Genomic DNA, 20,733 nt, shown 5'->3' with positions numbered 1-20,733 from the left:
AATTGGGTTTCTCGTGAAAGTTGGCTTTGTGATTAGGTGTCTTAGAAAATTCTTTGCGCTGGGAAACGAAGTATATGGGAATTTCCTTGTTTTCTTTTTCTCTCCTCACAATGCCACATAAGGTGTGATTCAATATTTTTGATAACTTTAAGAGCAAATAATGTTTCATGTTAATTCCTATTTCCTGAACAGAATTTTAAAGCAAAATAATATGCAGACAGTAAGCCCTAAAGATGGTTTAAAAATTTTTTCTCATTTGCATAGCAAGATTTAATTTCATCCCTTAAATATGACGAATTGCTGAGATTTTCTCCAGTTAATGCTTTTAACAGCTCCCAATAAACTTCATTAATCAGGCAAGCTCGAGGCCCAATGTGTAGCCTGGAGGCAGCTAATTTGCTTGATGAGACCCCGACTTTAGTGAATAAACAGGTGTATAATCTGAGGGCTTTATGGCCTTAATTACAGTCTAATCAGTTCAGCGGTTGGCGGGCAAAAGAGAGAACAAGGGGGGGGCCTCAAAGCCACTTTTCCTAAAATAGGCGACATGCCCTCTTTCTTAATACACTTCAACGACTAATCTTCAGTTTCTTCTCCCCGTCTATTTCCTCCTTCCCGTCCTCTCGCTCTTTCTCCTCGGCCTGCCTTCCCCTTAACCTCTGCGTTCTGCTCCTCCCTACTCGCTGTCTCGGCGTCTCCCCGGGAAGCGCCCCGCTCCCGAGCTCCGGCTCGCACCTCCGCGATCCCGGTTTCTGCCGTTCCTCAGGCGGCGGGGTCACTTTGCTCCCCCTCTCGTCGGCGTCCCCCCTTCCTTCCCTCCCTTCCCGCTCCCCACGGCGTCTCCCGCCCCGGCTCCCCGCCGCCCCTCCTCCCTGTCACCCGTGGGCTGCCTGACAAATCACTTCAAGGGCAGCCGAACTTTGAAGGACAAGACAAAGCTACGGTCTATGGTCCGATCCCCAGATGTTTGTCTTTTTTCCTCCGCAGCCCCCCACCTCCCCCTGCCTAGGGTTCGTCGGAAACCCAGCTCGGCCCTTCTTTCCCCGCTTGCCCCGCGCCGCTCCCCGCTCCTCCACCTCGAAGTTCTCCGCCGAGGGGAAGTCGCTTAATTTTCCGCTATGGCTTTTGTTTCGCTGGCCTCCCTCTCTAGACGATCAGTGGGGGGCCAGGCGAGGTTCCTTTAACCTAACGAGTCTGCATGTCGGCTCCCGGGACTTGGGGTGCGGAGAGGCCGCGACGCGGCAGGACAGGGCAGGGCCCAGGCGAGGTGCGGGACCCGCGGGGGCGCAGGCTGGGGCCGCTCCCGACCCCGGCGCAGCCCGGGACCAGAGGGCGCGCGGCGGATCGGCGGCTCCGCGCCGTCCCCAATCGCTCACTCGGGGGCGCGCTGACACCCCCCAGACCCCGGCCGCAGAGGAGCGAGCCTCCCTCGTCCGGAAGCACGACTCAGGCTGGGAAGCTGCGGCTGGGGTGATGGAGGAGACACCCCCCGTTTGGACGAAGGGAAGCCACCGCGCCCCGGGCATCCAGGAGGGGTCCGGCGCTACGCGCGCGCGGGATTGGCCCAGCTCGACCTGGGCCCCCTGCCGGGGGAAAGTGCCGACCGGGCTGGGAGGAGGGAGCGACCTACGCCGGGCCGGGCGAGGGCGGACTGGAAGCAGCGGGGCTCGCGCGGGAGCGCCTCTAGGTTCTAGACCGTCCGCCGAGCCCCACCTCCTTGGTGAGGAGCCCGTACCTCTCCCCTATCTCGGACCGGCCACACCTCCCACCCCGTCTTCTCGGTTCTGCTGATGACCCGTTGCTGACGAAAACTGTTTTGGGTCTAGAGGGTCGCGCACGTTTGACCACCACAGTTCTGGGGCGAAGGAATTGGGTTTCACTGAGACAAACTGCCCCGCGGTTTACTTTCTTCCTTCCCCTCAACCTGCATCCCCTTAGCAGTGATTGATCCATAAGCTCCCAGAGAAAGTACTCCCCGCCCTTCTTAATCAGCTGCCTCTATTTATAACCACACAACTTTGCTGGCGGTAGGTCAACAAAGGCGTGGAGAGCGGCGAAGAGTCTCTGTAGTGCAAACCATGAAATAAACGGGACATGTCTGTTTGCATATACATTACCCTGTGAAATCCGATTGTCCTAGGACAAGCCAGCGCTCAAAGGCCGCAGTCATTCTATTTCTCCATAATTTTATTTGCTTCCTTCCCCAACCCCCCCACCCCCACCCCATTCCGACTTTCTCCAGCAGGCCTGCTGTCATCCATCCTACAAGGTACGGTGGTTCCAGTGGTAGGGTTCCCTGTCTTAGATTGTCTCTTGACCCCTCAGGAGATTTGAGTAGTAAGAATGTCACCCTGGATTTGCCCCCTAAGGGGAGAATCCTTAGCTGTCTCTCCCTTTCCTTTGACTTGCCAGTAGGGAAACAGTAAGGCTATTCCCCCCGGAGAGGTAACTGTGCTATCTGTCAGCTCACCTCGGGTTTTTGCTAGCTGCTGAGATGCTGAGGGCAGGTCTAGGAGCAGTCCTCACATTAGGAAGCGTTGGATTGGCCAAGCATGGTTTGTTCATGCCTGTAATCCCAACACTTTGGGGGGCCAAGGCAGGAAGATTGCTTGAGCTCAGAAGCTTGAGGCCAGCCTGGACAGCATAGTGAGACCCCATCTCTATTTTTAAAATTTTTAAAAGAAACAAATAGACAAAGTGGAGGATTATACAAGCTCTGCTATAAATTTTTAGAGAAACTTGTTCTAGTTTGCTATTTCTCCTACTTCTATTCCAGATGAAAGGACTATTTGTATGCTATTGGATAGCTCACTGGAGAAAGTATTGCAGTCTGGAACCAAAGTCCTGACTTGCAATGGAGTATCCCTTTATCTGTTTTATGTTTAATACATATATTGCACTGGGCGCTCTTTCACTGAGAGGGAGCTGATCTAGGATACGTTTGGTGTCTGAGACTTACCTGTTGCATAGCCATGTGTTGATATCTATAAATCTCTACTGCTGTGTCTATTTTGAAATAATTTACCTAAGGCAGAATCTACTGCAGATTGTATAACTATCCTATTGGGCAGTCATAATTCATGCATATGTAAAAATAAAGAAAAATGTTTTATGGTTTATATCAATCTGTAATATATTATTGTCCATGGATTGTCGTGTGTGTGTGTGTGTGACACAGTTTCTCTCGTCGCCCAGGCGGGAGTGCAGCGGTGCAATCTTGGCTCACTGCAACCTCTGACTCCTGGGTTCAAGTAATTCTCCCTACCTCAACCTCCCGAGTAGCCGAGATTATGGGCACCCGCCACCACACCTGGCTAATTTTTGTTTTGTTTTGTTTAGTTTTTCAGTAAAAACAAGGTTTCACCACGTTTGTCAGTCTGGTCTCGAATTCCTTACCTCAGGTGATTTTATTGTAGATTTAAATAATCAAATACTTATATTCTGCATCTGATCATTGTAATATTTTTCTGGTTGTTTGTATCAAATTTCCTGATTTTTTTCTCTATGTGTTTACCACCACAAATATTTTGAGTTCTCACAGTAAGCTGAACTTCACCTATAACAATCCTAATGGCATAAATTGGCACCGTTTTCCTCTAGAGAGTAGGTATGTCTGTCTTCCTTGTGCTGTAAGACACTACTGATCTAGAACCACTCTAGTTTCCTTAGAAATATTGGCTTAATATGAGAGCCTCAGATTTCCCTCCCACTCCTATGCCATCGAATCTTCTCAATTCATCATATGGAAGTATCTGCCCCAAGGTAACCTGACTTTCAAATTTGCTTGCAGGTGACTCCTCATTGTTATTCTGTATTGTTTTGTTTTGAGACAGAGTCTCACTCTGTCACCCAGGCTGGAGTGCAGTGGCAGGACCTCGGCTCACTGTAACCTCTGCCTCTTGGGTTCAAGCGATTCTCATGCGTCAGCCTCCTGAGTAGCTGGGACTACAGGTGTGTGCCACCATGCCCGACTAATTTTTTGTATTTTTAGTAGAGATGGGGTTTCATCATGTTGGCCAGGCTGGTGTGTTGAACTCCTGACCTCAGGTGATCCACCTACCTAGGCCTCTCAAAGTTTAGGATTACAGGTGTGAGCCACTGCCTAGCCTCCATGGATTGTTTTCATGAACAATCAACTACACTGAGGCTGTTTGTGATCTACTTTGTTGTCTTCACAGGAACAGAATTTTCTAGCTACGTTGAATCCTTTTCAGTTTCTTCAGCATTCCTTTTTATGCTCTAACTCACCTACGTTTATTTGCACATGTTGTTTTTTTCCGCCTAAAGTAGCTTTCACCAGATGCTTAACTTGAACTGTACTTGCCTTTCAGTGCTCAGTTCTGGCATACATGGTCTGGGAAGACAATTTTTCCATGCCCCATAGTCCATTTCCCTGCCAGTAGCTCCCCATACCTGCACAGACACGTATATGCAAACACAAATCTTCCTCTTTGCATTAACTGCCTGTTGTCCATACATCCATCATAAAACTTATCACATTCTACTCATGTTTATTATCTCATACCCCTACTAGAAGGTGAATTCCTTTCAGTACCTTTCAGTACTTTCTAGAATTCGCCTTCTAGTAGGGGTATGAACACATTACACCACACCGGGCTAATTTTTTAAAAATTTTATTAGGGCCAGGTGCAGTGGCTCACACGTGTAATCCCAGCACTTTTGGAGGCTGAAGTGGGCAGATCACAAGGTCAGGAGTTCAAGACCAGCCTGGCCAATATGGCGAAACCCAGTCTCTACTAAAAATACAAAAATTAGTCTGGGGTGGTGGTGGATGCCTGTAGTCTCAGCTACTCTGGAGGCTGAGGCACGAGAATCAATTGAACCTGGGAAGCAGAGGTTCTAGTAAGCCCGAATTGCGCCACTGAACTCCATTCTGGGTGACAGAGACTCCGTCTCCAAAAAAAAAAAAAATGTATTAAAGACAAGTTTTCACTCTGTTGCCCAGGCTGGTGTTGATCTCCTGGCCTCAAGCAATCCTCCCACCTTGGCTTCCCAAAGTGCTGGGATTATAGGCGTGAGCCACCCTGCCTGGCACTGTATTTTTCCAAGTACCTAGCATATAAATTCATTGAGAGTTGTTCAGTGAATAAATATTTAGATAATAGAGAAATCAGTGTCAGTTGAGTGGGTAGATTAGGCTGCCTAGGAAAGCTGGATGTTAACGTGGATTTGGAAAGAGCAGTAGTGCATGGATCAGCATTTCTGGAGGAAGAGCATAAACAAAGCCATAGAGGTAGGATGGGAAAAGAAAGGTAGAAATGGCATCAAGAGAACAGCAGGTAGGCAGTGGTTGAACAGCCTGAACAGATCAAGTCCGTTGGGAAAAAGCCTAACAGCTAAGTTGGAGAATTTAGGCTCAATTCAATAGGCGAGAGAGGTGCATAATTTGAAGATTTGAATTATCTGGCAGTGAAATAAATGCATTGATGTAAAACCTAGAGTTATGACGAACGTTAGTAGGACTTTAAGGGGGAAAATGAAAGAGAGTTATATGGTAGAAAAACAATGAATGTTATTTGTTAGTGTTCTTATTTGGAAAAAATATATATATGTATATAATAAAAAAATATTAAGTATACTCAGAATGTAAAGACTGTATATAAAATGGACCTATATTTTTGAAAGCTAATTGACTATTTCTAATTTTTGCTTCCTGAGACCTGTACCAATTATTCTGTAACTGCCCAGATATTCAAGTTGTTACTTGTTTGTATATACCACTATATCTCAACATTGCTTTCAAGAACTTTTGCCAGATCTGTTTCTTTGATAAGATTGTAAAAAATAAGAAGTAAATGCACATATTACACTTCTTTAACATGAAGTTCAGTTAATTGAAAAGTACTCACTATAAGCATAAACACAACTGAATATACATTGAAAACTGGCAAAAGAACATAGTTTTAAAGTAATTGATAATTATGTAAAATTTTATTATAAACCAAAGTGATTTTTTGAATGTTGCTATTTATACTCTATAGAGTAATCTGATTTGAGAATTAAATAATTTTTCCTAATTTGAAGATAAATGTTACTTAAAGATTATAGATCTAGATATTTTTGAATATATATACATGGACATACATATGTACAATTAAGAATATGCATATATGTTACTTTCATGAAATATGATGGCTAAATAAAAGTAGAGTTAATTCATGAGCAGGGAAATACCCAGTGTTCCAGCCTTGTCTTCCCAGCCATCCATTCCCTTAAGGAGGCAAATTTTGTTCAGACACAAACGAAAAATGTACTATTAAAATGCAATTCAGAAATGATAAAAACTGTAAGTGCAGCAGCCGGCTCACAGCACCTCCTTTGTATACTCAGGGACATTGGGGCCACATTAATTTGTGTGTGTGTGATGTCCATCCCATGTGTGAATTAGCACTGGAAGGACCATAATCTATCTCATATGAGAGCTCTTTTCCCAAGAGCATATGTAATACATGCTTCTGTAACTTTGTATAATTCAAAGCTCTGGATTCTGTTTTTTTTTTTAATAGTTAGAAAATATTTTCTTAGGAAAAATATTAAGAAGAAATTTATTAATAAATATTAAGAAGAAATTGCAGAGAGGTATTAAAATTGATGAAAGAATGCTACTTTTTTTCTAAGTTTATTAAATGCCAAAAAATAATTTTCCATTGAATTTAGATTTTTGAAAACACCCTTCTTTGTCTTAACTAAATGAGATCATCTGCATGAAAATTTTGGCATATAGTAATGGCTCAATAAATATATGTTGAACCTCAACCTCTTTTTAAAGTCTGAATTTTAGAATATTTTTCTCAGGAGAATATTTTATTTTGCTATATATAGTTTTTTATTTTCCAGAGCTTCCACTTTTCTCTAAATGTTTTTTAATCTAAAAAAGCATCCAAATTTTATTTCATTAATACTGTATCTCCTTTGATTATATGCATTAAAAATTTCTGAATTTACCCATTTGCTGCATTATGATGTCTGTTTCTTCTAGCTTATTATGCTTGGATTTGTATCCTTCTTCCATGTTGATTATTTTCCCACTGCTAATCCATTCTTAAGTTTATATTAAAAGAGGAAATATAAAAATTAAAGTAGATGCTCTATGTGTGTAAAAGAGTGGCTTTTTGACAGATTTAATTTTACTCTCATGCAGCCTTTTAATCAAAACGTCCCTAGATTATTGATATTTGAACTCGTTTCACTGGGAACTGTCGCATCTTTTCCGAAGATGCAATCAGGATATAAGTCCAAGCTGCCAATGCACTTAAGAGATGAGCAAGGGAAGAGTTCAATAGGCAGACATTGGGTTAAAATCTACGTATTCCATTTGGTGCTTCCCCTTGGCCTTACTTTGTACCTGCTTTCCTTGAGACTAGAGCTTTTTGGTGTAAATTTTTCTAAGAATAGGTTGTTATGGATAGATGGACTGGGACATGGACCTGGGGATTTCATTAGTGCTTACAGAGACTTGGAACTGTTTTCAGCTTCATTCTTTCTCTCACTTTCTGCAATAACCTTAGATTTAGTTCCAGAGTCTTTCCATGTTTCTGCAGGACAAACTGCCCTGTTTCTCTTTTACATCTCACTCTTTTGGCACTTAGATTTCAGTTCTCTTAACTCTTTTGTGTCATTTATGAATTTCCTATCTTCCTTCCACCTGCTAAAAATTAATTGGTATTTTCAATTGCTCTTTCTTATTTTCTGTTGTATTTCTCCTTATAGGTTTATAACTTTTTAAAAATTTTCTTTACTCATTTCAGTGTATTTTGTGAGGTATCTGGGTTATACTGAAAGCATATCACAATCTTAGATGTTCTGTGAGAGTTTATATGGGTTTTAAAAGTTTGGTCTTTTCTGTTGATCATAAAAATATCTAAAGTAATGATGATGATGATGATGATGATGATTGCTGCAGCAGGTAACTTTGATTTTTGTGTCTACTTTTAGCATCAACCTTATTTACTGGACATGTTCTTTTCAGCCTCCATGTTAAATACCTTATGTAAATTAAGTTGTTCATTCATTGTAATAACCCTATATGGAAGTCAAGGCTCATTCAGGTAATACAGCTAGCAAAGCAGAGCTAAGATGTGATTTCAGGCCTGGCTGACTTGAAGACCCCATTATTCATAACTGCTACCAATAATGCTACCGTTATTCAAGTGACTTAAGATTAACGAAAGTCTACTTCAATGGCAATTGACTGCACTGGCTGCTCTTTTGGCTTAGGGATACTATTTTAAAATTAAGAACATTTTAATTTATATGATGAATTTTGAGTTTTTGGCATAATTAATTCATAGATGTGTTGTTTAACCTCTCTCTATATAAAATACTTGAGACTCACAAAAATTCTGTGAAGAACATTTTAGTATCTCCATTTGCAGAATGGAAAATAAAGATGAATAGGAGTTATAACACAGATACTCAGTGGCAGAGGTCGAAATGGAATCTGGGTATTCTGATTCTAAATCATGTGTCATCTTCACTGTACTATAGCACTTCTCCAAATCCTTATCATCTTCACTGTGCTATAGTACTTCTCCAGATCCTTATTTTTAAAATCAAATGTCTCTAGAAATCAAGTTAATAATATCTCCTAAATATCTCTTTCAGGTTTTTGCCATTTTCTTCATACCATAAAAATAAAAAGTACCTCCCATCAATGCATTTATCAAGCAAGTATAGTCTCATTTCTCACAAAGAACAATTCCGAAGTGAATAACATCTCTATGACGGATGTTGGAACTCTATGCAACTGAGAATATTAGCCCACTTGCAGATATTCCTGTCACACCTGTAACCACTGTTGAGGTGCTACGCTGGCTCTCTCCTTGAGAGGCTGACTGGGCCACAGCATCATCACAAAGGCTAACAAAGACTGGGGATCAAGGCGGTGGCCCATTATCACATTCCTCTCTGTAAACTCTGTTGCTGAATTACATGCCTTATGATCCTTTGATGCCAGGCAAGTCTGACACTTCCCACCTTCTCTTGGAAGAGATTTTGTATCTGTGAATTATAAAGTAAATACAGGACTCTTAAACAATACGTGACTACTGATGCATTCACTTTTTCAGGTGGGAAAAGAGAAACATATACTTTTTCTTATTCTCCAAGTAAGTATAAAATTATTTACTTTTCAAGCTTCAAAACCTCCTATCCTATATACACAAGAAAATATAATAAAAAAATAGTAAATAAGGTCGTATGAATTTTATTGTTTCAATATTTGAGTAATTGAACTTTATATGTTGAAGTTGTGGTTAACTGCTAACCACCTGAAGAGTGACTGTGGGATGTTATTATTTCTTAGCATGCACTAATGTAATAAATAAAAAGAATCTCTTAGAAAACCAATAGTTTTATCTTTCAAATTACATAAAGTAGGAATTATGTCAATTGTTTTTTCTGTTCTTATAGCAGAATTATAGCACATTCTCAAAAGTTCTCAACCTTCATTAATAAAGATGTTAGTCTATGAGCAGCCTCGTCCTTCCAATCATAGCAACATTGGAAGGACAGGAACTTCTAAATAGGGATATAGGGGTGACTGCTAGGGGTCACCCCAGAATGTCTGCTTAAAAGGTCAATCTAAAATACTTGCCACAGAAGGGGCAAGGTGTAAGAGCTTTGTAATGTTCAAACAGGACAATTATTTAAATAGGGAAAAAGAAAAAAGGAATAGAAAACTTCCACTGTAGACTAATTAGGGGAAGGGATTCTGTACTCTGGTCTACAAAACTTGATTTGACAAGCAAAGACACCTACGTTTAAAAGTTGGGAAAGAGTTGATGAAAGACCGTAAAGAGGAAATATGGAAAAATGATGTTGATTGGATCTAATAAATGAATCCACAAACAGCAAATGTTCATGTTATAAAAGTACACCTGCTCAAAAATTACTATTAAGTCTAATATTTTAACCATTATTATAATATAGAAAATGGTAAATTTAGGCTGGGTTCTATGGCTCACACCTGTAATCCCAGCACTTTGGGAGGCCGAGGCCAGTGGATTCCTTGAGGTCAGGAGTTTGAGATCAGCCTGGCCAACATGACAAAATTCTATCTCTACTAAAAATGTAAAAAAATAGCCAGGTGTGGCGGCATGGGCTTGTAACCCCAGCTACTCAGGAGGCTGAAGCAGGAGAATCACTTGAACCCAGGAGGCACAGGTTGCAGTGAGCCAAGATCACACCACTGTACTCCAATCTGGGCAACAGAGTGAGACCCTGTCAACGAAAAGAAAGAAAGAGAGAGAGAGAGAGAAAGAAAAAGAAAGAAAGAAGGAAGGAAGGAAGGAAAGAAAAAGAAAGAAAGAAAATCCTGGCTAATACTGTGAAACCCCATCTCCACTAAAAATATAAAAAATTCGTGAGGCGTTGTGGTGGGCACCTGTAGTCCTAGCTACTGGGGAGGCTGAGGCCGGACAATCACTCGAACCTGGGAAGTGGTGGTTGCAGTGAGCCGAGATCGCACCACTGCACTCCAGCCTGGGTGACAGGGAGACTACATCTGAGAGACAAAACAAAAAAAAAATCTTTAAATACTCTTAAATTGTATTATAAATCAACTTGATTCCCCAAAACTTGAACTCAACCTTTGAAACTCAGAATTTGTTGTAGGATATATTAAGATATTATGTAAACAAAAGAAAGAAAGAAGAAAGAAAGAAAGAAAGAAAGAAAGAAAGAAAGAAAGAAAGAAAGAAAGAAAGAAAGAGAAATGTTTTGAGGGCTGAGGGGCTGAGTTATAAGCAGTTCATGCCTGATCTCATCAGATGACCTGGTTTTCATAAACTAAAAAACTAATCATAGGCTTTTTTAAGACAAATCATTTTGAAAGAATATGTAATTGGAAATATACAAATTATTTGGTAAAAATATATAAAATAGGATGAGACGTGTTTTATACTTGTAGTAAGTATAATTAGTAATGAACAGTTTTGCCGCTTCTAAAAAAACAAACCATGTTATAGCTATAAGATACTGAATATTTGTCCTTTATTATACAGAATAGTCTTGGAAATAGTTTTGGAAAAAGGTCAGCAAATAAATAGCAGTCTATTTTTCATTACCTTCAATATGAAAAATAAAATCTATCTGTACTTTATGTATTAACTACCTAAATGTCGACGTAAACCTAATATATAGCTCATTAATACGAACAGAAAGACTTCAAAACATAGCTTAGATTAGTGGGGTTTTTGAAGCGATATTAATAAAATGAGCAACAATCTGGAATAGAAATAAGACTCCCTTTATGGTTGAGGACAAACCATAGCTATAAGAGCTTAATACACACAGTATTTTATACTTAGAGTAGACTTCATAGCACGAATTTAAAACTCATGAACTATTTAGGCGGCAATATCTCCACCCCCAGGGTGGAGACAGAAATGTGATGTTTAAATACAAAGAATGCAAGTGGCAAGACTATCTGTTCAACTAAACAGTAAGCTTATATTGCAAGCTTCTAAATTTAACTGGAAAGATATTTGTCCCTTTCCTTACATTTTTCTTAGCTTAAGAGGAATATATTTCCCTGGATTTATTATTATTGTTAATCTCAAATCATCTTGTCTCAGTAATTTCATTACATCTATGTAACAAATTTCTGATACATATTTTGCAGAGTTCACTTTATTTTCCTCTGACTGTGAAAAATGTTTTTAAAAATCTCTGCTAAAAGATACTAAAGTTAAAGGCATCCGCTAAATAGCATTCACATAGGCTCTTCTTTTAGGCCATTTACATCGAATGTTTTAAACAAAATTTTAAGAATGATGAACTCAGATATTTTAAGGACTTATATAAATCACTTAAAGAACATTAACTTCTCACGCCTGTAATCTTAGCACTTTGGGAGGCCAAGGTGGGTGGATCACTTGAGCCCAGGAGTTTGGGACCAGCTTGGGCAACATGGTGAAACCCCATCTCTACAAAAAGTACAAAAATTAGCTGTGCATGGTGGGGGAAAGGTATAGTCCCAGCTACTAGGGAGCCTGAGGTGGGAGGATCACCTGAGCCTGGAGGTCAAAGCTACAGTGATCAGTGATCATGCCACTGCACTCCAGCCTGGGTGACAGAGTGACATTCTGTCTCAAAAAAAAAACACACACACACACACACACACACACACAAAATAATATATGTAAGGAGGAAAATAAGGTGGCTAAGGTGGCAACAAATACATCTAATTATACCCAGAGCAGTGTATTACAAACTATGGTCTAGGGATGAGATGAAGGGACTCATGGCCAACTAGGTCATTTGCTCCACAAGGTCAACAGACTTTTGTTACTGGCCATGGTGGCTCATGCCTGTAATCGCACCACTTTGGGAGGCTGAGGTGGGTGGATCACCTAAGGTCAGGAGTGCGAGACCAGTTTAGCCAACATGGTAAAAACCTGTCTCTACTAAAAATGCAAAAATTACCCAGGTGCAGCAGTGTGCACCTGTAGTCCCAGCTACCTGGGAGGCTGAGGCAGGAGAATCACTTGAACCCAGGAGACGGGGGTTGCAGTGAGCTGAGATCGCACCACTGCACTCTAGCCTGGGCAACAGAGTGAGACTCTGTCTCAAAAAAAAAAGACTTTTGTCTGTATTGTTCACTGCTATGTTCTCAATGCCTAAGTAGTATCTGGCATACAGTCAGCATGCAATAATATTTGCTGAGTGAATATATTTGCAAAATGCTATATACTGTATTATATTTCCCCTTTGATGTTCCCGTCAAATAAAAGTATATTTAAGACTGATAAGCCCTGTGCCAAAAATCCATTTAAGTGTTTTCAATGCAATTTTTTCCCAAATCTATTTGAAAGAAACTCATTAACATTAGTTTTAAGATTAGTTTTTTAAGCATTTTGAAACTCACGTTTATAGTAAAAATAACAAAAGAAAATATAGGCCTGTTACTGAGACTTCTAGTGTAGTATTAATAAACATCAAAGAGAAATCCTACTTTACCTCATTTTTTTTGGCTTGACTTGTTTTTAGTGAGAATGATTTTTGTGATCTGATATATTAGGCTAAAACGAGCAAAACCCAGCTCAAGTTCAAGAGTCAGACTTCAATAGGTAAGAAACCTCTGAGCACTTACTGTTCATCAACTATTGTGCTAAGTGTAGCACATAAGTCAGAGGCTCTGTTGGTAGAAGCTTATCATCCAGAGCAAGGCTCTCTTATTTTTCTGTTGAAGGGCCAGGCAGGTGACATAAATGAGTCAGATGTAAACTGAAGAGTCCAAATTTTAACGAATTGTTGGCCATGTCAGAGTGTGAGCCTGCTCCTTCTAGATCTCCAAATTTTTTCCATAAGAGGAAAAATTTGGAGTTTTAAATAATTTAATTACCATTCTTAATTAATTTTTAATTTATCTAATTTTTAGAATATTGTGGGATCCAAATACAACACCCTGGGAGGCTATATGCAGCTCACAAGCTACTAGTTTGCAATCTCTGGTTTAGAATTTTAAAGTGAGTATCTAGCTCTGATGATGATTTTAAGGTCCCTGACAAGATAAATTATATTTTAAATTACTGTTCAAGCTTTTGTATGAGATCACCAAATCACCATTAGTTATTTTTAAGAAATTGTGACTGTACCAAAGATGTAACGAAATGATTTTTAAACAGAAGACTATAGATTCTACAATATATAGATGGCTTAATGTGATGTTAATATCCAAAGAAAATACAGGAGCAGTAACAACTAGGTAATAGTTACAGGGGAAAGTAAAATCTACTAATGAATGACTTTCTGACAGCCAAATCCTAGATACCCTTTTTAGTTTTCACTGAATTTGAACTCTGCATCAAGCTGTTCATCCACTCCTTATAGCCAAGCCTCTTTAATTTACACAATCGCTCCTGGTTCTCTTTCTTGCTGTCTCTGTTTCTTGACTGACTCATTATTATCTGCCATTATCTTAAATTAATGACTCTTAACAAGAACTGTGCATTTGAATCACCTGGGCATAATTTGCAAATATTTATGCCTACCAAACCAAACTATCTGTGATAGAGACTTAGAAATTCACATGCATATAATTTTAAACCTCAAGGTGATGCAGTTAAGCAACCCTGACTAAAAACCACTACCCTAACATTAAAGCAATTCCTAGAAATCTGTAATCTTCTCTCTGCATAGTTTCTCCTGGGGGATTAGTCCATCACCAAGGTTTTAACTATCATCTCTAAACTGATGGTTTCTAAATCTTTATCTCAATACACAGTATCATTCTTTAACTGAAGAACAGTATTTTTAAATGTTCACTAGGGATATTTACCTTGATGCACTAGAGGAACCTCAAATGGAGCTGCCTCCAAGTTAAACTCATGCCCAAATCCTCCATGCCATCAAACTTGCAAGGCTTCTTATATATTTTTTCTTAGGTAAGTCAGAACATCACCCTCTAGCCAATCGCCTAAGTCAGAAGCCAACAAGTCAGGGCATAAGAGGACCTTCCTGCCTCTGCTCTTCTCAATCTCTCTCACAAAAAAACTGTATTTGATATAATGTGACACATCCTCCCCTTGACCACAGTTGTGGTCTAATAGTATGGTGATTTAACACATCCTTTAATTTAACCCTCATTTATTGTCTATTGTGTTCCAAGTCTATGGCTTATGTGAGCCAATTTGGTAACATAAATTGAGCAAAACATATTCTCTCGCAGAAACTTGCACTGAAAAACAAAAGTAGCTGTGGGTTCTATAGATGGAAGGTTATGTTTAATTAGGCTTGGGTGGTAACTAAGTGAAAGCTAAAGATTGATGGGAAAGAAAATTTATGATTTAGGAATCATCAGATAAGCTAGTCAGTAGAAAGAAGCAGCAGACGTGTAGAGGAAAGCAGGGATGCCACTAAAAGACCATGTCCCTGCAGACTCCTTTTCGTCTTAGTCCACTTTTCCTTTAGGTCTTTATAAAATTCCTCAATGTATCTTTTTTTTTTTTTTTTTTTTTTGAGATGGAGTTTCGCTCTTGTTACCCAGGCTGGAGTGCAATGGCGCGATCTCGGCTCACTGCAACCTCCACCTCCTGGGTTCAGGCAATTCTCCTGCCTCAGCCTCCATCACCTTAGTTTCTTGAGTTTCCTTGAATGGATCCTTTTTCTTTGCGAGTAAGAAAGCTCTGAGACAGTGATCCTAAATGCATCTGTGCCTCTGACCACACCATCCGAACAATATCAGGCAAGCCCCTAAATCTGATTTAGGGTTTATAGCAAACTTCTCCAACCCAGGGCCTGCAAGCCACATGCAGCCCAACACAGATTTGTAAACTTCCTTCAAACATTATACAATTTTTTGTTGTGTGTTTTTTTTTTAAGTTCATTAGCTATCATTAGTGTATTTTATGCACGGCCCAAGACAATTCTTCTTCTTCCAATGTGGCCCAGGGAAGCCAAAAAATTAGACACTCCCAGTTACAGGATTCTACCTATAAAGCATTTTGTCAACCTTTCTCTCCCCTCCATGACCAACATCTCAGTTCTATGATGAGTCCTGTTCATCTCTGACCTGGACTGTGACAATGGTCCTCTAACTGGACTGTGGCCCCAGTGACTTCGGCCTCTATTCCCATTGACTCCCATTTCTAAACCATCTCCATGGCTAACAGATCTAGCTATCTGATCTTTCACTCAGGGCCTAAAACTGGTTTTATGAATGTCTCGACAGCATAAAGTCCAAATATTAAAAGTGTCTTTTTAGTGACTTGTGTGATTGCATATACCAAAAGTACATATTCTCAAGCATATCACTAAAAGTATTCCAAATTATCAAATTATATAGATTTTTTAAATCTTAAACTTCTTTAAACACAGGTGTCTGTAAGAACAGAATTCTAGTATTCTGTAGTCATTTACTTAAAAAACACTTTTTTTTTCTTTCAGAGAAACAGTGGACAAAAAGAGAGCATAGTTCTTATTAGTTCTTATTATACAGCCAAAGTAATAAAGGGCTCTTTCATAGACAAATTCTAGAACTTCTTAATTATACACAGGTTTATTATCTATAGCCCCAGTGTTATAAAGTACCAGAACTTCATTAAAAAAAATTAAGCTGGAAAAATGAAGGCAGCACTTTGTAAATTTCCACTGGAAATTAGCTGGGAGAGGCAGAGGAATACTGGATCAAAAGAGGGTAATCATGCTTAACTGTGCCCTAGAGCACCTGCATGTATAATACGATTTGCACAGTAACTACCTCTCCTATTACTGCTTGTTTGGAGTATTCTGTGTTAATGGGGTTAGCTAATTTAGAATTTTAACTTAAAAAGGCTCTGCTGATTAATAAATGTTGCACACTGTGCTAGTAATTAAAATAAACGGAAGAGTTACAAATAAAAGTTGAATTGTTAAGAAAACATTATCTGAAAATATATAATAATCTCTATTTATCATAATACAATAACAGTTCAGAACATATGCAAATTGTAAAGGTCTAAAGTGTCTGAAGAAACCACACAAGTCAGAAAAGTTTTGAGATATATAAAATGTTCTTTTTACTATTCTTTAAAGATAAGTAAAACCAATGCTCATCTATATATAGCACATTTTAAAATGTCCTTTCTAAAAACTGTTACTTGGATATTGTTTCTTAACCTTTCCTACAGTTTTCTTATAGTAATGACCACAAAATGATACTTATACTTAATTAGAAAAAATACTTGAAGTGAGTAAGTTACTCACTGTTTACTGATATTTACTGCAATGGAGCATGGTTCTTTGTTTTGGGGGGACTATGGACACCAAGCACAGAAATAAAGGAAAATCCTCAGTCCCTTTCAGGGGAAACCCAAGCACCTAGTTAGCCCCAGAAATAAATAAGTAACTTGTTTCACACCTATTTGTTTTTTCTATAGAAACTAAAGGTAACATCTTACCATAGGTCCCTGAGTTGTCTTTCATGGGCTCAGACTCACTGAATGGATCTGCTGGCACCTAGACCCCAGATAAGGGAGAAGTGAAGACTAAACTTTATCACCCTTTATTGTGAGTTCCTTCATAAGGAGTTTGGTGGAAGTCATTCTCTCTAACTGCTTAACATTTTTCTATTGACCCCAAATTTTATTTATTTTTTAATGTTGAGACAGGAAGACAAGAAGCTACCTTGCAAGGTTAGACTTTGGTGTTAGATTAATTATAATCCTGAGCTAAATTTGAGGGAACTCCTTAAATCCCTAAGGATTCAAGAATCTTATACAGGTTTAAGGTATAGACATTCAGGATTTAAAATATATACTAGTGACTGGAGTTTTCTTATAAAGAGGAGTTCATGATTAAAGCATATTGTAGCTATATTTTAAACTTACATAGGCTTTCATTTAAGGAACTGTGAATAGACAGCTCAATAGCAGCTGTCTCTACATCTTTAAAAAAAATAAGAAGTATTAATTTACTGATAGTTATTCAAGAGTAGGTCAAATGAGAGACATCCCATAAACATTTAGTAGCACAGCAGAACTGTCACCCAGGCTGGAGTGCAGTGGTGTGATCTTGGCTCACTGCCACTTCTGCCTCTCAGGTTCAAGCGATTCTTGTGCCTCAGCCTCTGGAGTAGCTGGGACTACGAATGCCCACCACCACACCTGGTTAAATTTTTGGTATTTTTAGCAGGGATGGCTTTCACCAGGTTAGCCAGGCTGGTCTCAAACTCCTGGTTCTCAAGTGATCCGCCCAGCTCAGCCTTCCAAAGTGCTGGGGTTAGAGGCATCAGCCACTGCACCCAGCCATGACCCCAAATTTTTAAACAGAGCTTCCCTTTCTTAGCCAATTGTCAATCAAAAGATCTTTAAATCTACCTACCTGTAAGTTCCTGCTTCAAGATATCCCACTCTTTTAGGCCAAAACCAATGTTTGACCTCCATATACTGATTTATGATTTTGCCTGTAGCTTCTGCTTTCCTGAAATTTACTCCTGTCTTTAAAAACTCTTATCTGCAGGCCATAGGGGAGGTGGGGTCTTAAGCATGAGCTTCCTTGAATCTTCTTGCTTGGAGCCCTGCAATAAACACCTTTGTCACTGCAAAAACCTCTGTGTGGTTATATGAGTTCTACTGTGGTGGGTGAATTGGCCCCATTTTGGTTTTACACTATTACCAGATCCAATATTTACCAAGGCCCCTGTCTAAGCTAGGCTGCAAATTTGAGAGAAATGAAGGCACTTTGGATTCATAGCTATTAGTTCCAGCAAGTGGAGGAACTCAAGAAATAGAGTTATTAGTTTTGCTGTGCTACTAAATGTATATGGATGTCTCTCATTTCACCCGCTCTGAATACCTATCAGTAAATTAATACTTTTTATTTTTCTAAAAGATGTAGAGACAGCTATTGAGCTGTCTATTCACAGTTTCTTAAATGAAAGCCTATATAAGTTTAAAATATAGCTACAATATGCTTTAATCACGAACTCCTCTTCATAGGAAAACTCCAGTCACTGGTATATTTTTTTAAATCCTCAATGTCTATACCTTAAACCTGTAGAAGACTCTTGAATCCTTAGGAATTTAAGGAGTTTCCTCAAATTTAGCTCATAATTTAAATTTAGCTTAAATTATAATTAATCTAAACACCAAAGTCTCACCTAGCAAGGTAGCTTCTTGATTTGATTTTATTTATTTATTTTTTTGAGACGGATTTTCGCTCGTTACCCAGGCTGGAGTGCAATGGCGCGATCTTGGCTCACCGCAACCTCTGCCTCCTGGGTTCAGGCAATTCTCCTGCCTCAGCCTCCTGAGTAGCTGGGATTACAGGTACGCGCCACCATGCCCAGCTAATTTTTTGTATTTTTAGTAGAGACGGGGATTCACCATGTTGACCAGGATGGTCTTGATCTCTTGACCTCGTGATCCACCCGCCTCGGCCTCCCAAAGTACTGGGATTACAGGCTTGAGCCACTGGCCTTTCGATTTGAAAACCTTTTAGAAGAACACTTGCATTTATTTTCTTTTGCTGTTATAACAAATCACCACAAAATCTGTAGCTTAAACAATATTATTAACTTATCATTCTGAGGTCAGAAATCCAAAATAGGTTTTATTGGGCTAAAATCAAGGTGTTGGCAGGACTGCATTCCTTCTAGGGGATCTAGAAGAGAATCCATTTCCTTGCCTTTTATAACTTCTAGAGAAGGGCCTACATTCCTTGATGTGGCCCTCATGCCCCATCTTCAAAGCTGGCAAAGGTAAACTGAACCCTCCTCACATTGCATCATCCTGACCTCCTTTCATGGAGTCAAATCTCTTTCTACCTCCCTCTTCCACTTTTAAGGACTTTTGCCATTACAAAACTGGCCCTGTTATGATAATCCAGGATAATCTCCCCATCTTAAAGTCCCTAATTTAATCAAACCTGCAAAGATCTTTTTATTATATAAGGTAACGTTCACAGGTTCCTGAAATTATGACATGTGGATTCTTTGGCAGGGTAATAGAAATTATTATGCCTAACAGAAAACTAATTGAAACTAGTTGGTTCTCATTTCTATTGTAATATCCCAAGTACAGTGTACTTTGCATATAATTATAGCCTCCTGTATTAAGCCAGAATGTTTATGATTAACAGAAGATATTAAAGTACATGACTTTTACACCTCTCATAAGACCTTACTGAAGCCTATATTATAGCCTATATCATATGATTTATAATTGTCCACTCCATTCCATTTCTGCTGTCTTATTGGGTAAATTAAACATTGACTTTTGTAGCTCTGGTACCATTATGGCCTCCCTTTTCCTCTACCTGTTATTAATAATCACTTTTTTCTCCATTTTATCTAAGCAACTTTCATGGTTTCATTTCATATTTGGAAATGTTCCTTGAAATGGTCCCCTCTGAAATTTTAAATCCCAAATTTTCTGATCACCATATCACATAAATAAGAATTATATATAAGATTCTGTCATATTTTAATAAAGAAATAATAAATATACATATCATTGCATATGTAACCAAAAATTCTTGGATAGATACAAAAATTCTTCTTTAGATTTTTAAATGGATTTGAGGAGATTGCCAAATCAAAGGAAGTAGAAAATTTCTAACAGAAACTAGAGAGAGCCAGGGACATAAAGAAGAATGAAAACAGCTGAGTATCTCTGGAGCAGAGTTCTTTATGAAATATGACAAAGATTAGCTAAAGAAATCAGCTTGGATCAGATCCTGAAGAAACTGTGTTTTGCAATAAGAAATTAAACTTTATCCTAGAGGCAATAAAAAGCCATTGAAAGGCATTTTAGGTAATAGCATAATCGAATCTCTTTAGTGCTGGTGTGGTAAAATACACTGAGTAGGAGTAAGACTAGGTAGACTAGGTTGAAGGCATTTTACAGCAATTAAAGTTAAGGAATTCTAAGGGGCCTAATTAAGATAGTAATAGTATAAAGGGGAAGAGAGGCTGAATTTAAGAAACACTTAAGGACATGAGGACTTGATAGGATGTGGATGATGCTGAGGGAGAAGGTAACTCACAAATCTCTAGCTTGTGCAGATTGCTGGTGTTGCAGTTCACACTCAACAAAAGAAGCAGGAAAGTGTGTTATATATTGCATTTAGCACATCGGGTGGACATACAAACAAAGACGGCAACTGAAAATGTAAATCTGAAATGCTGGATCAAGAGCATAGAGATTTAGAATGGAAATCGTGGGCATAGAGGTGGTAAAGTCTGTCAAAGAGAAGCAACCATTCAAAGATTATACAGAGGAGGAAGAAGAA

General features: G+C 39.1%; 1 long non-coding RNA gene across 1 annotated transcript; it reads right to left on the bottom strand.

Annotated features, from left to right (window-relative positions):
* Positions 1-16,901: 16,901 nt before the first annotated feature.
* Positions 16,902-19,994, bottom strand: LOC144577564 (uncharacterized). The gene is made up of 2 exons (XR_013521728.1): positions 17,824-19,994; positions 16,902-16,959 (listed from the first exon to the last, which is right to left on the bottom strand). It is a non-coding gene; the product is annotated as an uncharacterized LOC144577564 (long non-coding RNA).
* Positions 19,995-20,733: the final 739 nt, after the last annotated feature.

The sequence above is a fragment of the Callithrix jacchus genome, chromosome 8, assembly GCF_049354715.1.
Source record: "Callithrix jacchus isolate 240 chromosome 8, calJac240_pri, whole genome shotgun sequence".
Lineage (NCBI taxonomy): Eukaryota > Metazoa > Chordata > Mammalia > Primates > Cebidae > Callithrix > Callithrix jacchus.
The sequence above is the reverse complement of the archived record's forward strand: the minus strand, read 5'-3'. Positions and strand labels throughout refer to the sequence as shown.